Here is a 25,638-nt window from a genome sequence, read left to right on the forward strand (position 1 = left end):
GCAAATACCCCGGACTTACAGCGCCCAAGCTAAGGCCAAGGGAAAATCTGGGATGGGTTGGCCGTATGTTGGCTCGGGAAAGGTTGGATGGATATCTGACCTGAGTTTCAGACACCAGGAAGTCTCTGCTCATGTTCCCTGCTATTTGCAGCCTCTCTATGAAGACCTTCACACTGTCAAGCCAAATCTGATTTTGGTGCATGTCTGATTGGACAGACTTACTGTCCACATTGTGTATCACAACTGTTTAGATCCAATCTGTGCGTCCTGTAGTGTTTTGCCATTTTCTGGATTATCTGCACTGTTTCTATGGCAATGATGTCAACGATCAGAGCAGTCAGACTTAAATGTATTTATGAAAATGTGATTTGAAAAGTATTTCAAACCACCTCTGTATATATATGCTTTTTTTTAAATACAAACAGTTGTAAGGCAGCATAAAACCTTGTATGTGGTTAATTCACTTCATGTTTTTAGAGATTAAAAGCTTAAACAAGAATCTATAGTTTTCATTCTTCCTGATACTTTTACTTTTTTAATACTCAAGTAAAATTTCAATGTTGTACTTTTTTACTTTTACTCAAGTATGATTCTTGCCAGATACTTTTACTTTTAATTGAGTAAAATTTACACTAAGTACTTGTACTTTCACTAGAGTAACATTTTTGAGTACTTTTTACACCTCTGAATATCGTAAATATATCTTTTTAAATTAAATCTTTTTAATACATTTCTTAAAACAAGCACAACACGCACTCTGATCTCACGGTACTTTGATGTCGAGTGAATCGCTCTGTGCAAGCCCTGCATTATTTTTTTATCATGTGGGTCTTGATCACAGTCCATGCTCTTGATATAATGGGTATGGTTTTCTAACAAAGTTAGCGTCCGTACGGAGCATTAAAGACAGAAAACCCGCATGCCTGCATAATCATATCATTATTTACAACGACACAGAAGTAACGGAATGCCTTATAAGGCCCACTTTCGGCCTCAGACTGTCAGGCTGGGGCTGTCAGTCTCAGACTGTTGTGACATATGGTTCTGCGCTTCTGCAGTTGGTTAGTATTATTGGGAGAAAAGTAGCCGATTCACCATTGCAAACACAGTTTAGAACAAACAACAAGACAACATAGAGCAGGAATCAAACATTATAATAACGAGCATGCTTTACAGCATTCTGTTCTTGGAAGAAGTAAAAATTAAAGAAGAAAAACGATAGTGTGCGCGCAAATGCTGTCTATTTCCTTTGTATAATTGTTTGTAGTGGAGTGTCCTGTCTAAATATTTTCACGCGCATGCGCTGTTGTACGCGGACTGTACGCGCGGTAGTCCTAGTATACCTATAGCGATGGAGCTCCCCCTGACACAAGGGAGATGTGGGAGATAGCGAGGAAGATGTGGGAGGTACCACGTGAGGTGTGGGAGGTAGCGCGTGAGGTGTGGGAGGTAGTGAGGGAGCTCTCCCTCACACGCAAAGATTTAAACCGCTCTCGAAAATAGGTCACAAACGTAACGGATTGCCTGAGGGTGAGTAAACAAACTGCATTTTTTTTTTTCAATTAACTATACCTTTAAGGAAATAAAGTTTTGTTAATGCTTCTAAACATATATTTAATTTCGCTCTGTTGTGCACAACACTTTGATTTTCATCATCCAGCAGCACTCTCACAAGTACTCAAACCTTTGATGACGTGTTTCACAGTGAAACTTGTAGCAACTTACAAACTGGGTATTTGAAACCTGAAGACTCTCACCCTTAATCTTTTTCTCTTTCTCAGTTAGTTTATTGTCAGACTGCAAAATGGCTTTACATTCCACAGATTTCTGCTTCAGAAACTCCTTTAGGACCTTCTCAGCCTATTAACAAACAGAATAATTATGACAAAAATGATATTTTTCTATAATGTGTGAGTATTGACTTGTGTAGTATGAGCCGAACCTTGACTTCTTTTGCGGCCTGGATGTTATATTTTTGCAAAATGTCTTCCATATCCTTGCTGAAGAGATCATAGCCACCAGGTTTGGTGTAGAACCCTTGATTGAGGTTTTCCGTCATTTGTGCAGTCAGGGATGACAGAAGATCCTCACATTTAGTCTTTGACGCTTGCTCATTAAGGCTTAGGTATCTCTTAAATTGAATATTAATGTTTCCCTTTAAACATAACATTTATGAGTGTTACTAGCAGTTCTCAGTTGTATTATAATCCATCAGATCACATTTATGATCACGTTTATGACATCTCCTCATGCTGATTCACTATGGAGAGATCTGGCCTACCTCAAGAGATTTTAGGTACATCCCATCAGTGTCCCTGAATGAACGCTTCATGAAGGTTTGTGTTGCCAGGTTGCTGAGCTGTTGGTGTTCTGAGGACACATCCTTCAGTTCCAGAGGGAAAGAGTTCCTCAGCTTCTCCATTCCACTCTGATAGACCTCAAGCCCCTCCTTCACTGCAGCTTCATTCTCAATCGTTGCCATAGCGGTCACAGCGTTCTCCAGACATGGCACAGCCCCACTAGAGATGGTGTCCACGTATGTTTTTGCAAGATTACCCAGAACTGCAAAGAACCAAAAAAGAAGCCCAGAAATACAATGATATTAAAGAATTGAAAGAATATAAATGAAATGAACAACATATTTTCTCATTAATCACCCCTGCCAGTGACTGTGTATCCTTCTTTCAGCTTCTTTGTCTGGCTCTCCTGAAAGACAAACTTGCAGAAACGATCTGCGACCTTCAGGAAGTCAGGTGAATGCTCAGCAGGATTTAAGCTCTCCAGGCGAGATAAATTCTCTGGAGCAGTTGGAAACGGGAAAGTGAAGCATGTTCTTGAAGGAAAGTATTTGTGGATGCACTCCCTGGGCATGTTGTACTCCGTCACTTTTTTTCCCAGTGCCTAAAACAGAAAAACACATGCTGTACCTTCTCAGAATTACCACATCAATAAATTATACATTTTAGTTATTTAGTAAAGAAAAGTTCTGTTGTGATAATGAATTTGAGGACAAGTACAAAATAATCTTTAAATACCATGTTTCAGCTTGAGAGCAAATTCTAGGTATTCATTCTCTGTTGCATCTTTGTCATCAATCTTTAGCTCAAGGGTGAAGTCTCTCACAGCCCAGATGAAACTTGGGAAGAACTTCACAAACTCGCTTGAATCATCAGCGTCCGTATCAGATGATTTTACTTTAATGTAGTCTGTTAGTTCAGTAACATATCTAACAGTTTGTTCAGGCATTAAACAACAACTTGTAATGCAAAGTCTAATAAAACAAATGTCTCATTCATGAAGTATTATGAAAATTCAGTAGTAGTTGTAACAGAAAGTAGTTGTGTTTTTGTTGCTCTCTTCTCTTTTTTGTTGTATATGTAATACTTTTGTAAAACACTTTTAAAATAACTTGAGGATCTAGATTGTCATAAGGATACTGCAGCTTTTCAACAGCATTGTTGTCAATCGTCCCTCGACTGTTGTATATCAGAGTGCTGCTCAGTAACACAGCCAGACTGAAGATGTTGTTGTCATGCTTTGTGTCCCCCTGAGAAAAACAATTACATAAAAGAAAGTAGTTTGTAAAGTGTTGTTTTACTTTCCCTGCTTAGTATTCACAGCAAACTAGTAAGCTATTAACTTAATACATGTGTCTATTAAAAAAAAAAAAAAAAAACAGAAATGTGGTGATTTTTATATTTGCTAACATGGTACTCTGACCTACAGTGTCGGCGCCACGAGCGGGCCCTAGGGGGCATGGCCCGGCCCCTTGAGTCACTGTGCCCCCTTAGTATAATTAATAAAAAATAATAATTAAAATACTAACCCACAATGCAATGCTAACATAGTCAGCCAGTTACATACACGCAGCCACTGTCACGTTCGGGGGCTCAATCGCCATGCGTGAGAACTCATTTTCTGTCTAAATAATGTATACTTGTAAGTCTTGGCATTTGAGCAAGACGAAGAAATTTCGCGACAAATAAAAGGACCTTCTTAAAAAGTTGAAAAAGCCCTCTCGTCGCCTGCAGCTCTTCTGAAGGTAAAACGCATTTCATTCTGGTGTCAGTAACATTGTTTTCTTTTGCTGTTATTTGGTTATGTACTGGTCTTTATGATTTGCGTGAGTTATCCAGTCTTGCACTTTAACGTCTTTATAAGTTATGGTTTTACTATAGTGAGGGATTTATTTAACAACTTGGCTGGCTGTAACAATCCCACTAATTTCACGGCTAGTTGCTATATGATTAAATATATACATAACATTTTGATTTGATGTCTTTTATTAGCTTATTTTAAAGAAATACAAACCTTTTGGGAAAACGTTTCCAGACGCGTTAAAACAAGTAAAAAGTCAAAAGACGAACATTCGGTTTAATCATTGTAAATACAATCTCATATCCGTGATTAATTATGCATATTTATTCTGTATTAATTCGTAACTGTCTCTGTTAACGTGACTCGCTCGCAGTACCCGGGTTAGGCTGTGTTTTCAGGCGGTTGTTCAAGGAATAAAATACCTTTAAATGTTGCGACTGGCCAATCAGTACCAAGCATTTTACAGTGACATGTAGTAATAATAATAATAAAATAATAAGATGAACCAGGTGCCCCCACAGTAAAACAGGAGGCCCGCTCATTCTGTATTCTCTGGCGCCGACACTGCTGACCTACCATAACCTCCATCTCTCCTCCACCCCATCAGAAGTATTCATGTCCCCTTTAAACTGACATTTGACAATACTTGTAGGTTTTGATAATTTGTCTGTCACATCACCTTGTTGACGTCTCCAAGTCCCTCAGTGTCCAGCAGCACCAGAGTGGTTTCTTTTTGTTTGGGGTGTGCCACACACCACATCCAGATGCCCTTCGTCTTGGACTCAATTGTGCTGCCCAGTGCAAACCCTAAAAATACCATACCAAAAACAAGACACAAATATAGCTGCAAGCAGTAATTACCGGGGCCAAGTCAAAAATAACACAGAAGGAAGTAAAGTTGAGTTTGTATGAGCAGATTAAACAACCTATGAAAACCTCTTGATTTCAGACGAAAGAATAACAGCTATAGGCAAAAAAGTTGTGTTGTCATTTAGTGAAATCTCTACATCTCTTCTCGAGGAGCATTGTTAGCTAAAACACTGAAGGAAGTGTGAGTGGTGCATGCAGGGCCACAATTTTACAGTGATGTTTATGAGTCAATAGAGCCCACCCCTATGTCTCTATGATGTTCTGATGCAGAGATATAGGCAAAAACAGTTGATAAGGTATTCTTATTGGTTGATAGGGCGTGAATTGACATCCACCAATGATTATACTCCAAGCCATGAAATTAATAATCCATGATGACTCAAGGTTTTAGATGTACTGTTGCAGTAGTTTAAAGCAAAAATTTACATTTTTCTATCTCAAAACCACTAGGTGTCACAATGACAAAATTGTGCAACCTCAGGTCATTACATCTAGCTTCATGACTATGCACTTAAGTTTAGCAAAGAAACAGTTGTATGACCATAGGACTTGCTTGATTTCAAAGATTTTGTTCAATTATAAGGCCAGCTAGTGGTGCAAGCATACCATTTTTTTGTGTGGCCTGAGACTGTTTTCATACATCAGTATATCAAATCTGATGAAAAACACAAAATTTGAAGGTAATTTTTCATTTTTGCAATTTTCTGCCATTTCTGATGGAAATTTTAATATAACAGTGCAAATTTTGACTGTTGGTGGTGCTAGCAGGTTTGAGATAGAGACTCCAAATTTTCTGTGAATATTACATGGACTGTCCTCTATCAGTGTGCCAAATTTCATAACTTTAAAACCAGAACAGATACAATAGGTGCCTCCACACCATCGGTGCTTCGCCCCTAATTACTTATATTCATGTTTCTCTTTGCACGTGTGTCCACCAGGCATTCTTCTGATAATTTAAGCTGTGGGCGCTTGTGAGTGCTTTGGAGTCACAGAATTTTTTTGCCACTTCGGTTACTAAATCCATGGATGTATTGTTTCAGATTTTGTCAATAGTTAGTTTTATCCATAAAAATAATTTTGTAGTAATTTAGTACTACAAATAATAAGTTCTCCATTGTTATTCAGTCATATTGTACAAGTAAGATGTGAAGGTTGGTAAGTGTGGTATTTGCCCCACCCCTGCTCCACCATGATTAGACAGCTGGGTTAAAAGCAACTATTTGGTGATCACACATCCACAAACTTTTGGTTGCTATCAGCATTGCACGTGAGGGTCTAACCTGTTTGTTTTCCTGCAAGTAGATTCATCAGGTAGGATTTCCCGGTACGATAGAGACCGACCATAGCCACCACCACCACCGCCTGATCGATTTGCTGCAGGATCTGCAGCGCTGACTGCTGTACACAAAGCTTCCCATCTGACTCTGTGTGAATGATGCAAACTGGCTTATCCATGGCCATTTCCCAGCAAGTGATTTTGAGTTTAAAAGACGTCTAATAGTCGTCCAAACAAAGCCCAGACATCTAAGCAAAAACAAGGCAAAATTTAGGCTGTCAGTGAAAATTTTAAAGATGTCAAACCATAAGAAATAAAATAAATAAAAATTAAATTAAATTAAATTAAATAAATGAAACCAAACAGCTTGTAATCACTGTTGACTTTGCTTACATGATGGAATATCAAACATCTCACAAGTTATTTTGGCAAAAATCACATTTAACCAAAGTTTATTTAGAAATGGGTTACTCAAGGCCGGAGTATATCAGACCACTAATAAACTTAAATGGTAAAATGGCAACTATTGCTTGCTGGGTTGAGATAAAGCTCCGTTATTTTCTGTCCTGTTACCTTTTCCCCAAGTTCAAACCTTTCTGTGACCCATTTCAGTTGGTTCAACTGAAAAGTTGAGTTGACTTACTGTGAGATGAGAAACTCGGAGTTTCAGTTACAGCTGAATTGAGTTAGTTTAATCGACTCTAAGTAGGTTGACACTGGCTGCATCCGAAACAGCAAACTTCCATACTATATAGTTGGCAAAAAGCAGTAGGAGAACGAACAGTATGTCCAAATCCTCAATCTACATAGGCAAGAATTACCAGGATTTTTTAAAATTTCTCGCGAGATTCCGAGGTATGTTTACTTAAGTTGCATCTGGAACCACTTACTTACCTACTTCTCCTAATAGGAAACAACAGTATGTAAAGAGAGTAATATGTCTGAATTCTCAGTATTCATAATTCATACTTAAAGCAATCATGCGATAATGTACGTACTCTTTTAGCTCTTGTTTAGAAGGTACTCATTGGAATTAAGTACCTACTCAGTGAGTATGCAGTATCGGACGCAGCCTCTGCAACCCAGTATCACGCTAAAGCGTGTAATAGACACGCTGGTCCACTAGAGGATGCGTGTCAATGTCACGCTTTGCCTCCTCTAGGCGTGAAAATGACACGCATTTATGAGGATGATAACCAATAGGGGGCGATAATTTCTTATTGCCAACAACTTCAACAAGAGAAGCGACGCAGTGATATTGCGTTCTCTGGAGTTCCATGGGTAAGGCTTTCTTGGAAATTTGGTGATTAATGTTACTAAAATTGAGTAAATCCTGTGTTTATGTTAAGTCTTTGTTGCAACGTTAGCAATATAATATCACCGCTAAGGCAACAGACAAGTCAGTGCACGCGTTTGGTCAGAATCCAATTGGCTCATATTTAGGACATAATTGTTGTTCAGGTGCGGTCATTTAAGAAATCCTAAAGTTGGTGCAGCATAACATTTAATTTGCGTGTGTGGACTATGGAGTTATCTATAGTGGTTTTTACGTTACTAAGGTCAGAAACATTATTGGATGACTGTTTGATAATCAGCTAATGTAGCCTATTAATCACAGAAAGCTGCAGTGACTGCATTATATTATGTTGCTAAACAGTTGTTCTAGCGTTTTTAAACCAGTAGTTTTATTAATTTCGCGCGGAATACAGTTCGTGAAATAAGCTCTAAATGAAAAAATAACCGATTTAAGTAAATAATTGTGTTCATTGTAAATCTGCTCATCTAAACATACAAGGCGGAACCAATCGATCACAGAGAGCGATCGCTGCTGACACCGTCAGCAGCACTTACATTCAGATTACAATAATATTTCACATTATTACATTCAGATTACAATAATATTTCACATTATAACATTCAGATTACAATAATATTTCACATTATACGTGTTTTTATATCAAATAAATGCAGCCTTGGTGAGCAGAATAGATTTATTTAATTATTTAATATTATTTATATAAAAAGGCTAGTTTGTGCAGTTACATTTATGTCAATTGATCGTTAGAAGGGATTAAAATTGATTGTGTTATGTTCTGTAATTGTTGTTAATAAATCTGTCAGAAGAAAGTGTGTAAAAGTTTGACTACAGTAACCATATCTAACCAAGCTTCAAGTACCAAGATAATCATTTCATTTATTTCTCTGAATTCAGATCAACTGTTCATTTATGCAGTTTATGCTTTATTTATAGGTAGCATAACTGTTACTTTTTTTTACAGTTCTGCATATATAATATGACAAACCTAGGAGACTTTGCTGTAAGAGAATTAATCATGTTTTTGTTTTCTTTTCTCAGGTCCGGTCAGTACCCACCACCCTTCCCTGTTAACATCACCCACAGTTTATACTTTTTCTTAGAAAACCAACGGCTCTTTTAAGAGCCACTTCTATAATCAACTCACTCACTCTCCTCAAGTAAGTATTGCTTTTTAATTTTTTAATCTTGCCCTGCTTTGTACTTCTCAAAGTCTTTTTCACTCTCTCCCGTTTACTCTTATCTTTATTAGAAATGCCAGGCCAGGGGTCAACAACTAGAAAGTGTGTGGTCTGCCATACACAACTAAATGTAGCTTGCAAAACCTGCAACACATGCAAGGTAGAGCAACCACATAAGTTTAGGGTAAAAAGAACTGAAGAAATTTGATCAGAAGCGGGAGAGCTGGGTGCAAGATGATGATATGGAAGATATGCTGGTATGAAATTGCGATTATTGTTTTATATACATACATGCATACAACATATATATGTTATTTTGCGTGTTTGTTATGTTTTGTATTTATCAAGGCCTGGAAGAAAACCAAATGCTTGGGGGTCTGAGGTTTTGACACCCCGTTGTCACTTGACTGAGACATCCATTACATGCTTGGAAAGATTAAAGAACCTATTCAAGGTAAGATTATTATTATTATTTTTTTATTTATTAAAAATTACAGGTAAATATGTGATGCCTTCTCTCAACTAATGTAGTACTCAGATTGTGATTGATGCTTTTAGTTTACAACTTGTGTGTGTGTGTGTGTGTGTGTGTGTGTGTGTGTGTGTGTGTGTGTGTGTGTGTGTGTGTGTGTGTGTGTGTGTGTGTGTGTGTGTGTGTGTGTGTGTGTGACATTTGTCAAGTGTTGAATGCATGCTCAAAAGTGACCCATGCAATTTAAAGGGATAGTTCACCCAAATAATTAACATTGTCATTATTTTCTCATTCTGACATTGTTCTAAACCAGCATGAATTCCCTTTGTCTATTGAATACAAAATATATTTTGATAATGTATGATGATGTTGCTCATTGACTTCCATAGTAGTTCAAACAAATACTATGGAAGTCACTGAGTACTGTCAACTGCATCCTTGCCATCCTTGCTCATCATATTATCATCTTTAGCATTCAAAGGACTAAAGATACTCATATAGGTTTAAAATAATGAGTGAGTAAATGATGACAGTGTGAAGTATTCTTTTAACTCATCTTGGTGAGTAGTAAACACACACACACTGAACAGTGGGCAGATATCACTGCAGCTACAACTGCTCTCAAGTGTTGGGAGAGGTTAAAAGCTAGCTAGCTTTATTTAGCTGATCATGTTTAAGTATCAATAAAATAACATTAATAACTGCATCTTCTTGGTTGTCAGTTTAATCTAAAATAAAATGAAATGCACAAACCAGACGATCCAGTCCAGACACAGGACGACAGACGATATTGAACTAAGCTTGAACTCTAATGTGGATTAAAGGGTTGACATTTTATTCTCCAAATGCTTGCAAATAGGGCTGCAGGATAAATTGCATGAAATTGTCCTGCACATCTCATCAGTGAAGTCAGTTCTTTGATTAGTAGTAAATCACCATCACCTGTTTTCAGATGGAGCAGCATTTACTACACAAAGCTGTGTTTCTCTGAAAAGCTAGGCAATATCCCGTTCATTGTCACAGGCAATTTGTCAACGATGATAAATGCAATATTACGTAGCTTGTCAGTGTACTTCGCATTGTGTGGTAAATGTTGCTCCATCTAAAAGCAGGTGATGGTGATTTACTACTAATCAAGGAACCAGTGCCTGCATCTAGAGACCAAACATTGGCACTGATGTATGTTAAGATATGTGTTTTTCTAATTAAAACGCTCAAACATGCATTTTACTTTGGGACTAGGATCAACTCTGACCAGGAAACCACCCCTAAAGGTGATAACACTGGTCCTATCAGAGTAACTTTACAATTGCATATATTTTATAATTTGTTTATAACATTAACTATCACATTGAATTGGCAGACACTGTAAATAGTAAATATGAATATTGTAATTATACAATTTCAGTATAACAGTAGAACAAGTGGCACAATTGGTCAACAACCAGACTATCAAACATCCATCACATTTCTATTTTAAATTATTACTGTTTGGTAGAAGTAGTTTGGTAGAACAATAAGCACTTTTTACTACATCTCTTGTTACTACTGTGGCTGCAACTTATTATGATTATTTTTATTGTCATTTTTCTCTAAAAATTTTTGTTTAGATGTTTGGTCTATAAAATTGTTAAAACGGTTGATCAGTGTTTTCTAAATAATTCTGTATTTCGAAAATGTAGGCGGGACCTCTCAAGGTGTTGCAGAACAAGTCAATAAAACCTCATCAGCCCGAGTTGAATCCCCAACTGGACCACAAATGCCCAACCTGATCTCCAGGAACCAGTGGCCCTGCCTCATACCAGAGCAGCTCCAACTGGACCACCAGCAGCCCTTATTGGACCACCAAAGTCCCCAATTTGGAGCCAGTATCCCTTTTAGGACCCTCAGGACACCATGCAACCCCACTGCAGCAATCTGGGAAAAGAAACCCATTACCCAGATGGACTCCCAAGAGCCTCGCCAGTTTCTCTTGGAAAAGGTAAGCAAAAAGGAGCTTTATGAAGTGCATTGAAAATAAATTGTAAGCTTTATAAAACCATACTCTTACTTTGTGTAATGTGAAACTGTAATCAAATTAAGAGTCCTGGGATCCCTGCATTCAAAGCATTTTGAATAGGAGTTGCAGAAATTGATACAGTGGTGGTCAAAATTATTCGAACACCTGACAGATCTGAAATATTGATTTTTTTGTTTCCAAAACATGATTACTTTTCATAACAATGGTTGCTTTGAGCACAACAAATATCAGATGAGGTGAGTCGTACTGTTTTTATCCACTTTTAACTTTATTATTTGGTATGTTCACCTTTTGCAGCATTTACAGCAGCACATCTCTCTGGCATAGTGTCAATATATTTCCTCAGAACTTTATCGGTAATGTTATCTCATAGCCCATGTGGGTTTAATAATCTGTCAGGTGTTCTAATCATTTTGGCCACCACTTTAAGTAATTTGAATTTTTGAATTTATTGAAAGGATAGCCCCTTGAGATGTAGCATCTCATTTTCAAGGGGGTCCCAAAGTAATGAAAACGGCATTTCATGAATTTTGAGAGGTAACATTAATCAAATAACAGTTTTGTGTGTGTTTGGCAAATTCCATGAAATGCTGTTGTCATAACTTAAATCATGCCTGTGTTTGCCTATATCTAAGACATCGTTTTGGTGGGCTCCAATTAGGGGTGCAAAATATGTTGACTCTGTACCTTTATCACAATATCTCATTGCATAATATCATAAAGAAAAACGGCATACTTTCTGTTGACTGTGTGGCTTAGTTGCGTTAGATTTAGAGCCCACTTGGAACTGCTAATGATCATGTTTCATTGGCCAGTTGCCCAGTCACGTGCAAGTGTCCATGCAAGTATAAACTGTCTATTTGAGATTATAAAGCTGTGGAATGAGAGGCTATTTTCTGTTGTGATTACTTTACTGTGATGGCGTTATTTCTTACTGACTGTACAAGACATTTTGCGTCCAGTGCTCACCGTGTGCAGCCTTTATGAAAAGATTTTTTGGAAAAAAGTCAAGTTTTTATTATAAACTGAGTAATTTACATAATAATTTCTACATTTTAAATGTTTCTCTGTTGTTAACAGATGGTGTGAAAGAAGGCTTTCCAGCTCTCACTACAGTGCGGCCAGATCAAAGGAAAGGTGTGTTGACAACAGACAGTTAAATGACTTTTAAGCTAAATTTGAATTGGTTGATGGGGAAAAAGATCACAATCTAACTAGATTAATCAGCAATGGAGGAGTGTATATAAAAAAAGTTTTCAGACTATTACTCCCATTCCATTTTCTAAAATGTATTATTCAGAATTTCTGAATATAGATTGTGTTTCTCGTTTCTCCAAGTTAATTTGAAACAAATAACCAAATGTGACCCTGTCTGTAAAAACATGGCCTAAAGTCTAAGAATCAAATTCTGAATAATGTGCATCATTGATTTCACCTATTTATTTCACTATGATTTCAATGTTTGACACGACCTTACTTAGTCAATATTAAGGATATCACGGTAACATTTTCACACAATGTTCTTTATGTTGGATGAGTTTATGTAGAAAAAAAATAAAATCACAGTTATGCAGTGTACTTATCATAAAGTAAACAATGTATTTTTTAAAAACCTAACATTTACTTTGTTTGATAGTAGAATGCTATCTATCTTTATGTATAGGAGTATGAAATTATCCCAACCACCCTACCCTGTAGTTTACTACAGTATAAAACAAAAAAACTACAGTGCGAAACTATGCCCAAGTACAACCCTTGCTAGCTTAACCAATTATTGTAATGCTTGTTTAGTGTAGTGTTAAGCTTTTTGAATGTAGTATTGTATTCCTTTCAGAATGCCCACACAACGTGACAGGGAGACAGGATTTTTACCCTGTGAAGAGGGTTGCCAAATCCAGAGTTATTAAGGTTAAATGTAATACAATTCAAACAATACACAGGTTATATAATGTTCCAGTTGAAAAGGGATGATATAGTTTTTTTTGTATTGTTATTGAAGTAATGGTCTTAAACTTATTGGTAAACACAGTAAATATTTGAAACTAAAAAGTCCCACTATTTTTTAGGGCCAGAAATGGAAGCAGGTGGAGTGGGAGTCATGCAAACTTTGGTATGTACAACGTCTCGGTGTTAAAACGCATGCCAATGAGAAGTGGCATGTTCACTGTTAATTTTAATCTGTTGTCAGTATATCTAATTGCCACTAACACCTACTGTCCACAATTAACATGCAAAACAATTTAGGCAAATAATGAAATTAAGGTAGTATGCCCAAACTAAATGGCCTGCGTGAAGTCATAGTTCTGAGGATTTGTCAACCCATTAAACTCCTTGTAGAAGATAAGGTCGAGACAAAAATGTAAGATTTTGGCATCATTGCAAAATGAGCTTTCCTTGTCTCTAGGTATTTATATAGAATTCCCTGTTACCTTGCTCATGTGCATGTTCTTTAAAGTCTCATTCTAGTCAAGAATTGCATCAGTTAAAATGCATCTTTGAACATCATAATAAAAAAATAATATAATAACATAAAGTTTTGCTTGTCACATTGTATGCGCAGATCTATGAATATGCTAATCTACTCAATTGCACAGCTAAAACATCTGTATGTAGCATCTACTTACATGTATATGATCTAAGACCAGTGGTCACTGATCCTGGTCCTGAAGGGACGGTGTCTCTGCAGATTTTAGCTCCAACCCTAATCAAACACACCTGAAGGACCAGGATTGGTGACCACTGTCTAGACGCATAACTGCTGAGCTTAGACTATATACATACATACATACATACATACTATTGATGCACGCGTTCAACTGTGTTGATGTGATTGGTTATGTTATGTTTGTGACATTGGAAACACAGGTGATTTTAAACTACGGGAATAAGACTGCGGAGTATTTTCTCCATATAATTAGAGACAAAGTTGTTGAATAATGAATTTGCACATGGCTTGTCTTTAATTGTTAAAAACACCAAATTGAGACATAAACAATGTTAACATTGTGATTCATTTATCACATATGTTGTCTTAAAGTTAAATGTGAACTTCACATTCCTCTCTTTGGAGTTACCAGAACAAAATGCAACAAGTCAAGTAATGCTTTAACACAAATTGATGTAAAAGAACAATGAAGGCTTTCTTCTGCATTGTTGACTTGCATATTCTACTGTGATTTAATAAAACCCCACCAAAACACAGCTTTAGGAAAACAGCTGAAGTTTTAATGTGTGTCTTAAAGGAAAACACCACCATTTTTAATATTTACTATGTAACTTAGACAAATTAATACATATCTTTTTTCAATGCGTGCACTTAATCTTCTTGAATGCTTTAGCATTTAGCCTAGCACCATTCATTCCTTAGGATCCAAACAGGGATGAATTTAGAAGCCACCAAACACTTCCATGTTTTCCATATTTAAAGACTCTTACATGAGTAGTTACACGAGTAAGTATGGTGGCACAAAACAAAACATGGAAAGTGTGGAAACCATGGAAGTGTTTGGTGGCTTCTAAATTGAACCCTGTTTGGATCCTAAGGAATGAATGGGGCTAGGCTAAATGCTAACACATTCAAGAAGCGCTGTACAAAGATTAAGTGCACGCATTGAAAAAAGATATGTATTCATCTAAGTTGAGGTAAGAACATAGTTAATATTGAAAAACTGTGGTGTTCTCCTAATGTGTCTACAGTTTATTTGCCCAACCAAACATGTAATTGCATTTTTTCTTTTTGTGTTACAGATAAAAGAAGTGGCCATTGGAGTGGGTGGCGGATGGGGACACTTGTTAGTGCTTCGGCATCTTCTTGGGGACCTGATACAATAAGAAGCACTATTATTTTCTTTGTGTAACTTGTTTTTCTTTTATGTTTTAAACAAACACTTGTTTCCTGGACCCTTTTATTGCTCCTCCTTTCAGGTGTGCTTTTTTGCACTTTTTTGGATATTAATACTGAATACTGTTAATACTGTTTTGCAACCAAATTATTGTCAATTTAACTGTTTTAATCAATGTTATATCCTACTGTGATGTAATGATGTTAAGTACAGTGAGTCTATTTACTTTACTTTTTTCAATAAACATTGAGGAATTCATTGGTTTCTTTATTTTCACACACACTATTTATTAAAAAGTCTACTTGGTGAACATTCAAGACAACATAAAATGTATTTGCTCAGAGAATAAAAAACATCTATAGCTGCTGATCCTTGTATTATTTATAGGAAAACTGTTTAGTTTCTAGAAACGATATTTTGTTCTGCCTGTCTTGTGTTGTTAAAAACAAATCAATCATCCATTCTAATTGATCACATATTTTACCTACACATTTTATCTATCTATCAAGCAATGGAAATGCTGTGGTTTAGAGCACCTTAATTTTTAAGTGACAACATGATAGACAACTCTATACAAAGCTTTTTTTACTTGAAGATTGATGGTGGGAAATAAGTAATTGTTTGTACATTTAATAATTTTGCAGACGCTTTTGTCCAAAGCGACTTACAAATGAGGTAGCATTAAGAGCAACACAAGAACAACAATACAGAAGTGCACCAGAAATAGTCTCAGTATGCAACATATATAAACCAACAATACATAAGGTGTTGAGTAATCACACCATCATTTAAATGTTGCCAAATGCATTGTGAACAACTGAGCAATAGAAAAGTTTTAAAACATCAGTGATCAGCAAGTATTGTATATGTGTTTCATTATGACATATAGTACAGTTTGTGTCTAATTTGTCCTGGATGGAGCTGTCCTGCCACCTTCATATTCAGAAAGCTGTTACTAACAGTGTGTAGATTACTTTTTCTTAAAGTACTGCAAACTAATGTCTTTCCAAAATAATGTATGGGATTACATTTATATTTTTAGCATCATATTATAATAAACTTTACATTGTACTTATGTATAATTATAAGCACGAGACGTTTAAGAGTGAGCTAAGGTGTCAACCTTGTGAACTTTTGTCCCAACTAGTCTGTTTTTGCCCTAGAATCAAGTTTTAATATGCTTTTGTGATTTCATATGTGAATCTGACCCTGAATCAGGCCTCATGATTTGGTGTCTTGCTCTGCTTGTGGTAAATGCTGCTGTGAGTGGCCTAACTATGTCTATTACTTTATTGCTTTTCAAGCAGGGGCGTCATGCACCAATTTTTTTTAAGGGGGCACAGTGTCAACAGCTCACAGAAATTTGTGCATACACAGACATCAAACGAAATATTATAGAGCTTTCAGTCTTTTCCATGGCACTTACATTTCTAACAATCTGAAAACCCCTGCTTTCATGCAAAAACCTCCAAAATAAAAGTGATGACTACTTTCATATCATATACTATTCAATCGGAATAATGACACATTTGCATCATATTCACATCTGAAACGGCATGTTTTATTTAAGTCTTAATGGCTTGTTTAATTGTGTCATTAATGCATTTTGCACAACAACTACATTATCATATAAAATTAATGTAATTTTAAATCCATAAAGTATATAAACAACGAAAATGACATAAGCTATAGCCACGTGATTGATTTTAATGTTCAATAATGATTTTAAAAAATATGTTTAGATAAAATTATTAGAGGAACGGATTTTTGCATTAAATTTTACCTCATGTGAGCATGTGAGATTCCGCGCCCGCGTGAACTTTGGCGAACTTTGGCGTTGTGCCAAAAAGATGAATCTCTGCTAATATAACGTTGAGACGGTCACATTTAAAACCATACATTTTCTACACAGAGACGGTTAACTGCACATTACCGTACTGGGGTTTGGAAATGTTGTGAGCGTTTCTAACACGTTTTAATTCCTCAGATAGCCAAATGCAGCAGCAAGCCAGCAACTTCAGAGAGCTCGTGAGCGCGCCCAGACACTGATGACGTCTGCGACTGCGCTCTGACTGCAGCGCCAGCTGCCGCCAGAATAAAAGTAATGTAACATGATCAAAACACTATCAAAACGGCGAAAATCTCCGAAAAGTGACAAGGATGCAGCACAGAATGTATAATATTGTGCATATTAACAGATTAAAAGTCAAATAACAGATTAATGGACGCTTATTTGATTTTGAGGTTGGATGAAAAATCCATTGGCTCAAAAAAACCAAGGGGGCAGGTGCCCCCTCAGTTTGAATGGGCATGACGCCTCTGTTTTCAAGGTATGGGAAGTGTCATATAATATCTCTCTAAATTAAATGATGATTCTGAAAATAACCACTTACACCCATATGTGCAACAGTATATATGAAACAGTTTAATAATTACCTCAAGAACATGGCATTGTAAAACATTTCCTTTCATTGAAAACGTAACAACAGTATTAACTCATGCATCAAATATGGGTATGCTATTGATCAGTCATTTATGGAAATTATTTCATCCAATGACATAGGCTACAGTTAGTTCAATCCAAAAGTATCCACAATCACTGTGAAAAAACTTTATACAGTATAAAACTATATAACAATAATAGTAACATGTGCAAATCTATTTTGCCTGTGTTACATATTTTTCTACAGTAAATGTCATTATGTTGACAAGATGATATGGGCACAGTTTGGTGAAGTAACCACTGCATTGTCTTTTAATGTTTGGAACTGTTGTTGGTCAAAAGGTGTGGTAGACCTAAGATTTTTGCTCTTGCATTGTATGTAAATATGATATGAGATGCAACTTTAATAAACTGAACTGAACTGAAGAGGATTGTGGCATTTGCAAGTTGTAGCAACACAGTTGACTGTAGGAGTAGTCTGTGAAACATCGGAGGTGGAGGGGAAACCTAATAGCTAACCTGCTGCATGTAAACGGAGATATGGATTATCATACAAAAACTTATTTAACAGTAGTTTCCCATCAATCTATGAGGCTAATGTTGCTTACACACTGCAGGAAACAGTTGTCTAAAATAAAAGCACTGTATCAGACATCCATGACATTTCCAAATAGTTATGTTTTCCATGAAACACACCTGCAGTTCAGTGTGACACACAGTCTAAATGCATACACCAGTTCAGAGTTCCAAATCCAAAATGTCATCTGAACTCTCATAATCCAGCTCTTCATGGTCCTCCAGTATCTCCTCGGGCTCATCCTCCAGCAGAGAAACAGCATTAGGTCCTAAAGCAGTGTTCTTCACTCCCAATCCTGGAGAGCCGGTGTCCTGCGGAGCTTAGCTCCAACCTTAATCAAACACACGTACCTGTGATTTTCTAGAGATCATGAAGACATTGATTAGCTTTCAGGTGTGTTCGATTAAGGTTGGAGCTAAAGTCTGCAGGACACCGGCTCTCCAGGGTTGGGAGTGAAGAACATCGTCCTAAAGCCTGGCTGTAACTTGAGCAAACTTAGAACTTCTTCTCTACATCTGCAAGCCTTTTCTGAAGACGACACAGTAGCCAGCGATGACACTCTTCACTTAAACTGCCTAAAAGGAAAAATTGAAGAGATGCATGAAAATACTTAGAGGTTTTACTTGAGGCTTATTTTGTACATTATGTTAATACTGCTTTCATTATTAAGGTCCAATTATATTCCTAAAGATTTCACATTAGTATTTCTAATTACATTATACTATTAGGAAATAAATTTAAATACCTCCATGTACTCCTTTCTAAACTATATACAACAATTGCCATGCTTTCATTGTGTCTTGATTTTCTTTGTTTCTATTCTATGTAAAGAACTACAGATCATTAAGATCCAACCACAAGAAAACTATAACGTAACACTTCAGGATCTAAAAATGAGTGGGGTTTTATTGTCGTATTTGCTATTCAGTGTGTCTAATCATCTAGATTAGCTGTGATTTTTATCACCAAATGACAAAGGAACTTGATTTCAGAATGTGAAACTAACATGTGTCTTGAGACTGTTGTAACCCTTATTTATAGAAACCAATGGCATGCATCATTGCATGATGGTAATAAAAGTTAGCCTCTTACCACTGTTTTTGCCTGAAGACATTTCTGAAATCATTTTTCTGATGTTCCTAGCCAGGCTTCTGAGATAGGTGCGGTGCAGTGGTGTCTCTTCTCCCTCATCACAATGATCTTTGCTTCTTGAAGGCGCACTTTTGACATGTACACATCAAAAAAATCTTCTTGGTGAGGGTGTTGCTGGATTTCTGAAGTCACACAAATAACAACAACTTAAACACAATTTTGACTGGTATATTCTGAAAACCAAGCAAAACAAAAGCAGTGCATGTACAGCCCATAATCTGGTGCAGGGTGCAAAATATTTGATTCAGAAAGTCGGCTATGAGAGGTTAAAAAGAAACACTCACACAGTAAAGATTGTCTCCCTTTATCTTTATATCTATATAAGAACAACTTCTTTGCTGCTTATGAGCCTTTAAATAATTCTCCTTATATCACATGTGGTGTAAGCCTGCTGAAGACCTAGTTTCAACATCACCCTAATGAAAAATAATGGACTAAATCTTCAGAGTAGCAGTACAATTAAAATGAATAATGTAATTGTGTCATTCAATAATTTAAAAGTACAGACAAAAAATATTATGTTTGTTCTTTAGCTGTTGTTTCTCTCAAAAGCACTTTTGGTGCAAAAGCACATTTGGTGCAATGAGGCACGACGCAAACCTGATGCTCCGCAGCTGTGCATTATTTTCAAATAATTCAAAAGGACTGGAGTCAATTATTCCTCTTATACCACAGTTACCACAAACATTGCTCTGGTGCCTATTTTTAAAGACATTTGACAAGTTAGGTGTGCAGTTATCAGAAATTAATGCATACCCACAGAACATTTCTCAGCCAATCAGAATACAGCATTCAACATACCCCTGGTATAACTGCAATCAACAAAAATGACTAAATGTTTTAGATGAGTTATCAACATACCAGTGTGATTATAAAGGCTGGCTTTTCGATGAAGACTAAGAAACATTTGTTCAATTCATTTCTGAAGGTTATGTAGGTCATCACATCTGGTACCTACCAAATCCTTAAGCAAAAAAAATAATACAAGTAAATGATTATGTTGTCTTTTAGGCTGTACATGTCCCAAATCAAATTAATGTTTATTGCGATTAAAACAGGACATACCTTTACTTAAATACTTATGCATGGCAAAGATTCTCAGTTACAAAATTGATTATCACACTGCAATATTGTAAACCAATTTCAATAATGTCCATAAAATACATTACCATCAGTAGCCTTTTGTCTGACATCTTGTACCCAATGATTCACAATGTTCTCAGGACACCCCAGTTCACTGCTCAAATCTTCCCGTCTCTGAGACTCAGCCTTTCTGAAAGAATGCCATAAAAATATGTTTGTCCTTGCAATCTTTAAAAGTGAGAAAAATCTTTGTGTCTATATAACTCAGTTATAATATAAGACCTTGATGTATCTGCTGGATAATGCTGAAGGCCTTCTTGCTTCCGTTGGTTCCACCCAATAGCATGGACAGTTAGCATGTCATTCCTGGCTATTAACAAGACATGTATGTGATGAAGGAAGAAAGGTCCCATTAATGCTTGTGGTATTTCAATTAATCCAGAAACTGACAATTGAGTTTAAAATTTAAGAGAGAACTACATGCCAATTTTTTTATGTACTTTGAACAGTTACAGCTTACTCTTATGCAATCTCAAAGTACTAGACAGAAAGAATAAAAAAGTGAAAAAATAAAGACAGGTTTCCTAAAATATTATAAATAGGCATCAATTAGATACTTGGTTTTGAGGCCACAACGAGACAGGTAGCTGTTGACCATTTTGACCTCCTCAACTGCAGTTGTACCAGCACCTTCCTGATTTTTGCCAGATTATCTAACAAATGTGTGGCACCTATATTACAACCATAAACAGTTACAGTGTATTAATAAGTAATACAAATACAGTTTCAAATGGTACGATAAAGAATATGCATTACCTGACACTTGGATGAATGAGCCTTGGCATGCATGACAGAAAGGAAAGGTCTCATCTGCAGTAAAGGTCTGAGTTCCAACATGGAGACTGACGCCTTCTCAAGGTATGGCCAATACTTGCAAGCAATATCTGTTCAAAAGAACTCTCCGTTTGTGGCTGCTTGAAGCTCCTTCTGCAGGTATAGGTGGATAAGAAAATATTACTCCCCGGCACATTAAGAGCTTTGAGTAGCACTCCGTGTCTGCAAACAACCACCTCAAGGCCCTCTTCATCAAGTTTGCTTACTTTTCTGTTAGTTTCAAATTACATCACACCACCAGGCATCTTTATAATGATTGTAGACAATAAAGGTTTACTTTGAAACTAAAGGTTTTTCAGGATTCATGGAGCATTAAAAAGTTAATCTTCTGCTTTCTCTACTCCAGGTACACAAACTAGTTGAAAGTCAGGGTGACAAATTTATATGTAATAATGAATGACCAAGCTATTAAACTAGCCAGTTTGGGTGCCAGCACACATTCCCATATACAAATGATTATTTTTGTAAAACGCACACCTAACCTGTCAAATGTCTTAAAATACCCAAAGCAATAATTGTGGTAACTGTGGTATAAGCAGAATAATTGACTCCAGTCCTTTAAATTATTTGAAAATAATGCACACCTGCTGCGTAGCAGCCCACTGTCAAATATTCCTTACGTATTATATAAGCTCACAACAGCTGGGATACATTAACTATTTAATAAAGCAAAAATTACACATTTCAAATGATGGATTTAAATCAAAAAGTTTCTTTTTCCTTAAAACTACAAGAGTAAAAGAACTAACTCTTTTGACTGACGGAATCTGTAGGTTTTTCTGTTGCCATCTGCACAAAGAGCGAGCATTGTTGGGTGTACATGCCGGGCAGGTGAAGTGCTCTACACTGGATGTTTGCATGATCACAAGTGCAGAAATTTGCAGGTCTCACTGTAGGCAATAAACAGACTGAAAACAGAAGTTCAATAATTTGTGAGAAAGCATTAACAATGGGCACAGTAATATAGCTTAGAAAAAATGAGGCTGACAAATCACAAATAATCTGGTAGAACATGGATACCTGTAGCTGAAGCTTTGTATCTCTTCACTTCTGCTTCTTTTTAGTAGTGGACGTCCTTCAGCATTTTCTCCACCTATCTGACATTAAATGTACTCCCTTTAATGGCTGTTGCTTTGCCCTTGGGTTCCTCTGCCTTGCATAAAAGAAAGTGTGCCTTGTATGGTAATACTGAAATACAGCCAACTCTTGAGCAGTTCACACAATTATTGCACTCTAAATCGCACACTTTAGAATTATCACAATACTGCAAGAACACAATCTCAACAAATATACTCACCTTGATTTGAGCAAGAAGCATGTTTGCTATGAAGATAACATCCTCTGCTCTCCCTCTGTCTTGCTCAGCAGCCATTTCAACAATACTACATTGGTCAGACAAAGAGGCATAGGCTAATTGTTTTGGACAGTGAGAGAGAGAGTAAAATGAAAGAAAAACAAAATAATAAAATTACAATACTTACTTGAAAACAGAGAAGCTTGCGAAAGAGTGAATGAGTGACCCTTTTACTGTTTGTACACAATGATGACATGGCAACGTATGTGCACGCAGTTTTGCAACGGAAGCACGGCAAGAATCAGCAGTGAAGCAACACAGACAGAGAAAGTTAGTTTAAAAAGTTGACTTATCTTCTACATAGTTACCTGATCCGTGTACTATAGTGGAGTGGATAGAAGACGTTAGAAGATGGCCAAATACAAAACGTATATTATATTAGTGCAACCAAATGCTACAACCAGACGTTTTGATGTGGGGAAATCGTTTTAATAAACTTTCTGAGTTGCTTACACGTTAGAACCACTGGGAAATAACATCACTTCCGTTGCCAAAATGCCAAGCAGGCTATTTGATCACGTGGGCTGTAAAAGGGTCTATTGAAGTGGCTCTTAAGAGCCGTTGGTTTTCTAAGAAAAAGTATAAACTGTGGGTGATGTTAACAGGGAAGGGTGGTGGGTACTGACCGGACCTGAGAAAAGAAAACAAAAACATGATTAATTCTCTTACAGCAAAGTCTCCTAGGTTTGTCATATTATATATGCAGAACTGTAAAAAAAAAGTAACAGTTATGCTACCTATAAATAAAGCATAAACTGCATAAATGAACAGTTGATCTGAATTCAGAGAAATAAATGAAATGATTATCTTGGTACTTGAAGCTTGGTTAGATATGGTTACTGTAGTCAAACTTTTACACACTTTCTTCTGACAGATTTATTAACAACAATTACAGAACATAACACAATCAATTTTAATCCCTTCTAACGATCAATTGACATAAATGTAACTGCACAAACTAGCCTTTTTATATAAATAATATTAAATAATTAAATAAATCTATTCTGCTCACCAAGGCTGCATTTATTTGATATAAAAACACTTATAATGTGAAATATTATTGTAATCTGAATGTTATAATGTGAAATATTATTGTAATCTGAATGTAATAATGTGAAATATTATTGTAATCTGAATGTAAGTGCTGCTGACGGTGTCAGCAGCGATCGCTCTCTGTGATCGATTGGTTCCGCCTTGTATGTTTAGATGAGCAGATTTACAATGAACACAATTATTTACTTAAATCGGTTATTTTTTCATTTAGAGCTTATTTCACGAACTGTATTCCGCGCGAAATTAATAAAACTACTGGTTTAAAAACGCTAGAACAACTGTTTAGCAACATAATATAATGCAGTCACTGCAGCTTTCTGTGATTAATACATTAGCTGATTATCAAACAGTCATCCAATAATGTTTCTGACCTTATGGTGCGTTCCAGGCAGGTTTTTAAACCCGTGAGTTACGACTTCAAAACCACGACTCACGACCTTATGCGTTCCAGGCAGCCCGTAACTCGTGTTTTTACAACCTTCTACCGGTGAAAGTGCACTGGAACGGCAGTCAAACCCGTGACTTCCCACCCGTGAACTCGTACTAGATCGATGTACTCCCAGTTCAGAGTCGTGAGGCGTGGTTTTGAACTCGTGAGTTACGGGTTACGGGTTGCCTGGAACGCAGCATAAGTAACGTAAAAACCACTATAGATAACTCCATAGTCCACACACGCAAATTAAATGTTATGCTGCACCAACTTTAGGATTTCTTAAATGACCGCACCTGAACAACAATTATGTCCTAAATATGAGCCATTTGGATTCTGACCAAACGCGTGCACTGACTTGTCTGTTGCCTTAGCGGTGATATTATATTGCTAACGTTGCAACAAAGACTTAACATAAACACAGGATTTACTCAATTTTAGTAACATTAATCACCAAATTTCCAAGAAAGCCTTACCCATGGAACTCCAGAGAACGCAATATCACTGCGTCGCTTCTCTTGTTGAAGTTGTTGGCAATAAGAAATTATCGCCCCCTATTGGTTATCATCCTCATAAATGCGTGTCATTTTCACGCCTAGAGGAGGCAAAGCGTGACATTGACACGCATCCTCTAGTGGACCAGCGTGTCTATTACACGCTTTAGCGTGATACTGGGTTGGCCTCTGAGTTAAGAGTGTACACAACCACTATGAAAGCCATCTTCAATGGAGCTCAGATATTTCGATTTACCATGGCCAGAGGGTCCAGATACTTTTCATTGGTAAATACAAGTATACAGCAACTATGAACATTTTCACAAAAAAAAGTTGTTGATGGAAATTGCTGCTCGATTATGTTTAATTTTTAGGGTTGCCACCTGTCCCGGTTTTACCGGGATTGTCCTTCTTTTTAACAACCTGTCCCGGGAAATTTATCAACTCTCCCAGGACACTGAATATCCCGGTTTTCGAGAAGCTATGTGAATATGTAATTTAGCGCGCGCACGGCAGAGAGTGAGACCTTACGCCTGTGTGTATCATTTAGCACATGTAAGACAGAGAGCATCCTGATTGGCCTGTTTCAGGACATCAACCAATCAATTTTCAGTGTGGGCGGGCTTTTATCTCTCCTCCCGAACCGAATTGATCAGTGTATCTAGAAACAGGAGCGCCATGGCAGAGGGAGAGTGTTCCAATAAAGCGAAAATATAAGACACATTTTACACCAGACTACACGAAAGTGTATCCCTGTCTTAAAAGAGGTTAAAATCTTGCATGGAGTACAGTTTGTAACAGTGACTTCAGCTTTAACCATGGGGGTTAAATGATTGTAAAATACATGTTGAGGTGAGTTCAACAAGTTTAATTTCATGTGCATATTTTTTTCAGGCCGACTAGTTGCTATTTAGACATGTTTAAAGTTGCAATGGAATATAAATAAAAAATAGTTTACATAAATAGTACAAGCAGCTTTTATAAATTGTAAAAGTGATTTACATATTTGAATATAATTAACAAATAATTGGGTAACACTTTACAATAAGATTCATTAGTTAACACATTAACTAATAATAAA

The 25,638-nt window shown here is 36.7% G+C and overlaps 1 long non-coding RNA gene and 1 pseudogene across 6 annotated transcripts; both read right to left on the reverse strand.

Annotated features, from left to right (window-relative positions):
- The window catches only part of LOC135752629 (guanylate-binding protein 4-like), a 42,826-nt pseudogene that overhangs the window by 9,541 nt on the left and 7,647 nt on the right, over positions 1 to 25,638 (reverse strand).
- Positions 17,495 to 24,737, reverse strand: LOC135779235 (uncharacterized). 6 transcript variants are annotated; one of them, XR_012336533.1, is made up of 12 exons: positions 24,540 to 24,737; positions 23,034 to 23,211; positions 22,708 to 22,753; positions 22,524 to 22,608; positions 22,247 to 22,319; positions 21,976 to 22,134; positions 21,149 to 21,319; positions 20,615 to 21,063; positions 20,419 to 20,522; positions 20,111 to 20,213; positions 19,190 to 19,371; positions 17,495 to 18,672 (listed from the first exon to the last, which is right to left on the reverse strand). It is a non-coding gene; the product is annotated as an uncharacterized lncRNA (long non-coding RNA). The 6 variants fall into 6 exon arrangements; XR_012336534.1 differs by having other exon boundaries at positions 20,615 to 20,702; positions 20,950 to 21,063; positions 22,708 to 23,211; XR_012336532.1 differs by having other exon boundaries at positions 20,615 to 21,045; positions 22,708 to 23,211.

Source organism: Paramisgurnus dabryanus, chromosome 1 (assembly GCF_030506205.2).
Source record: "Paramisgurnus dabryanus chromosome 1, PD_genome_1.1, whole genome shotgun sequence".
In the NCBI taxonomy this organism is placed as follows: Eukaryota; Metazoa; Chordata; class Actinopteri; order Cypriniformes; family Cobitidae; genus Paramisgurnus; species Paramisgurnus dabryanus.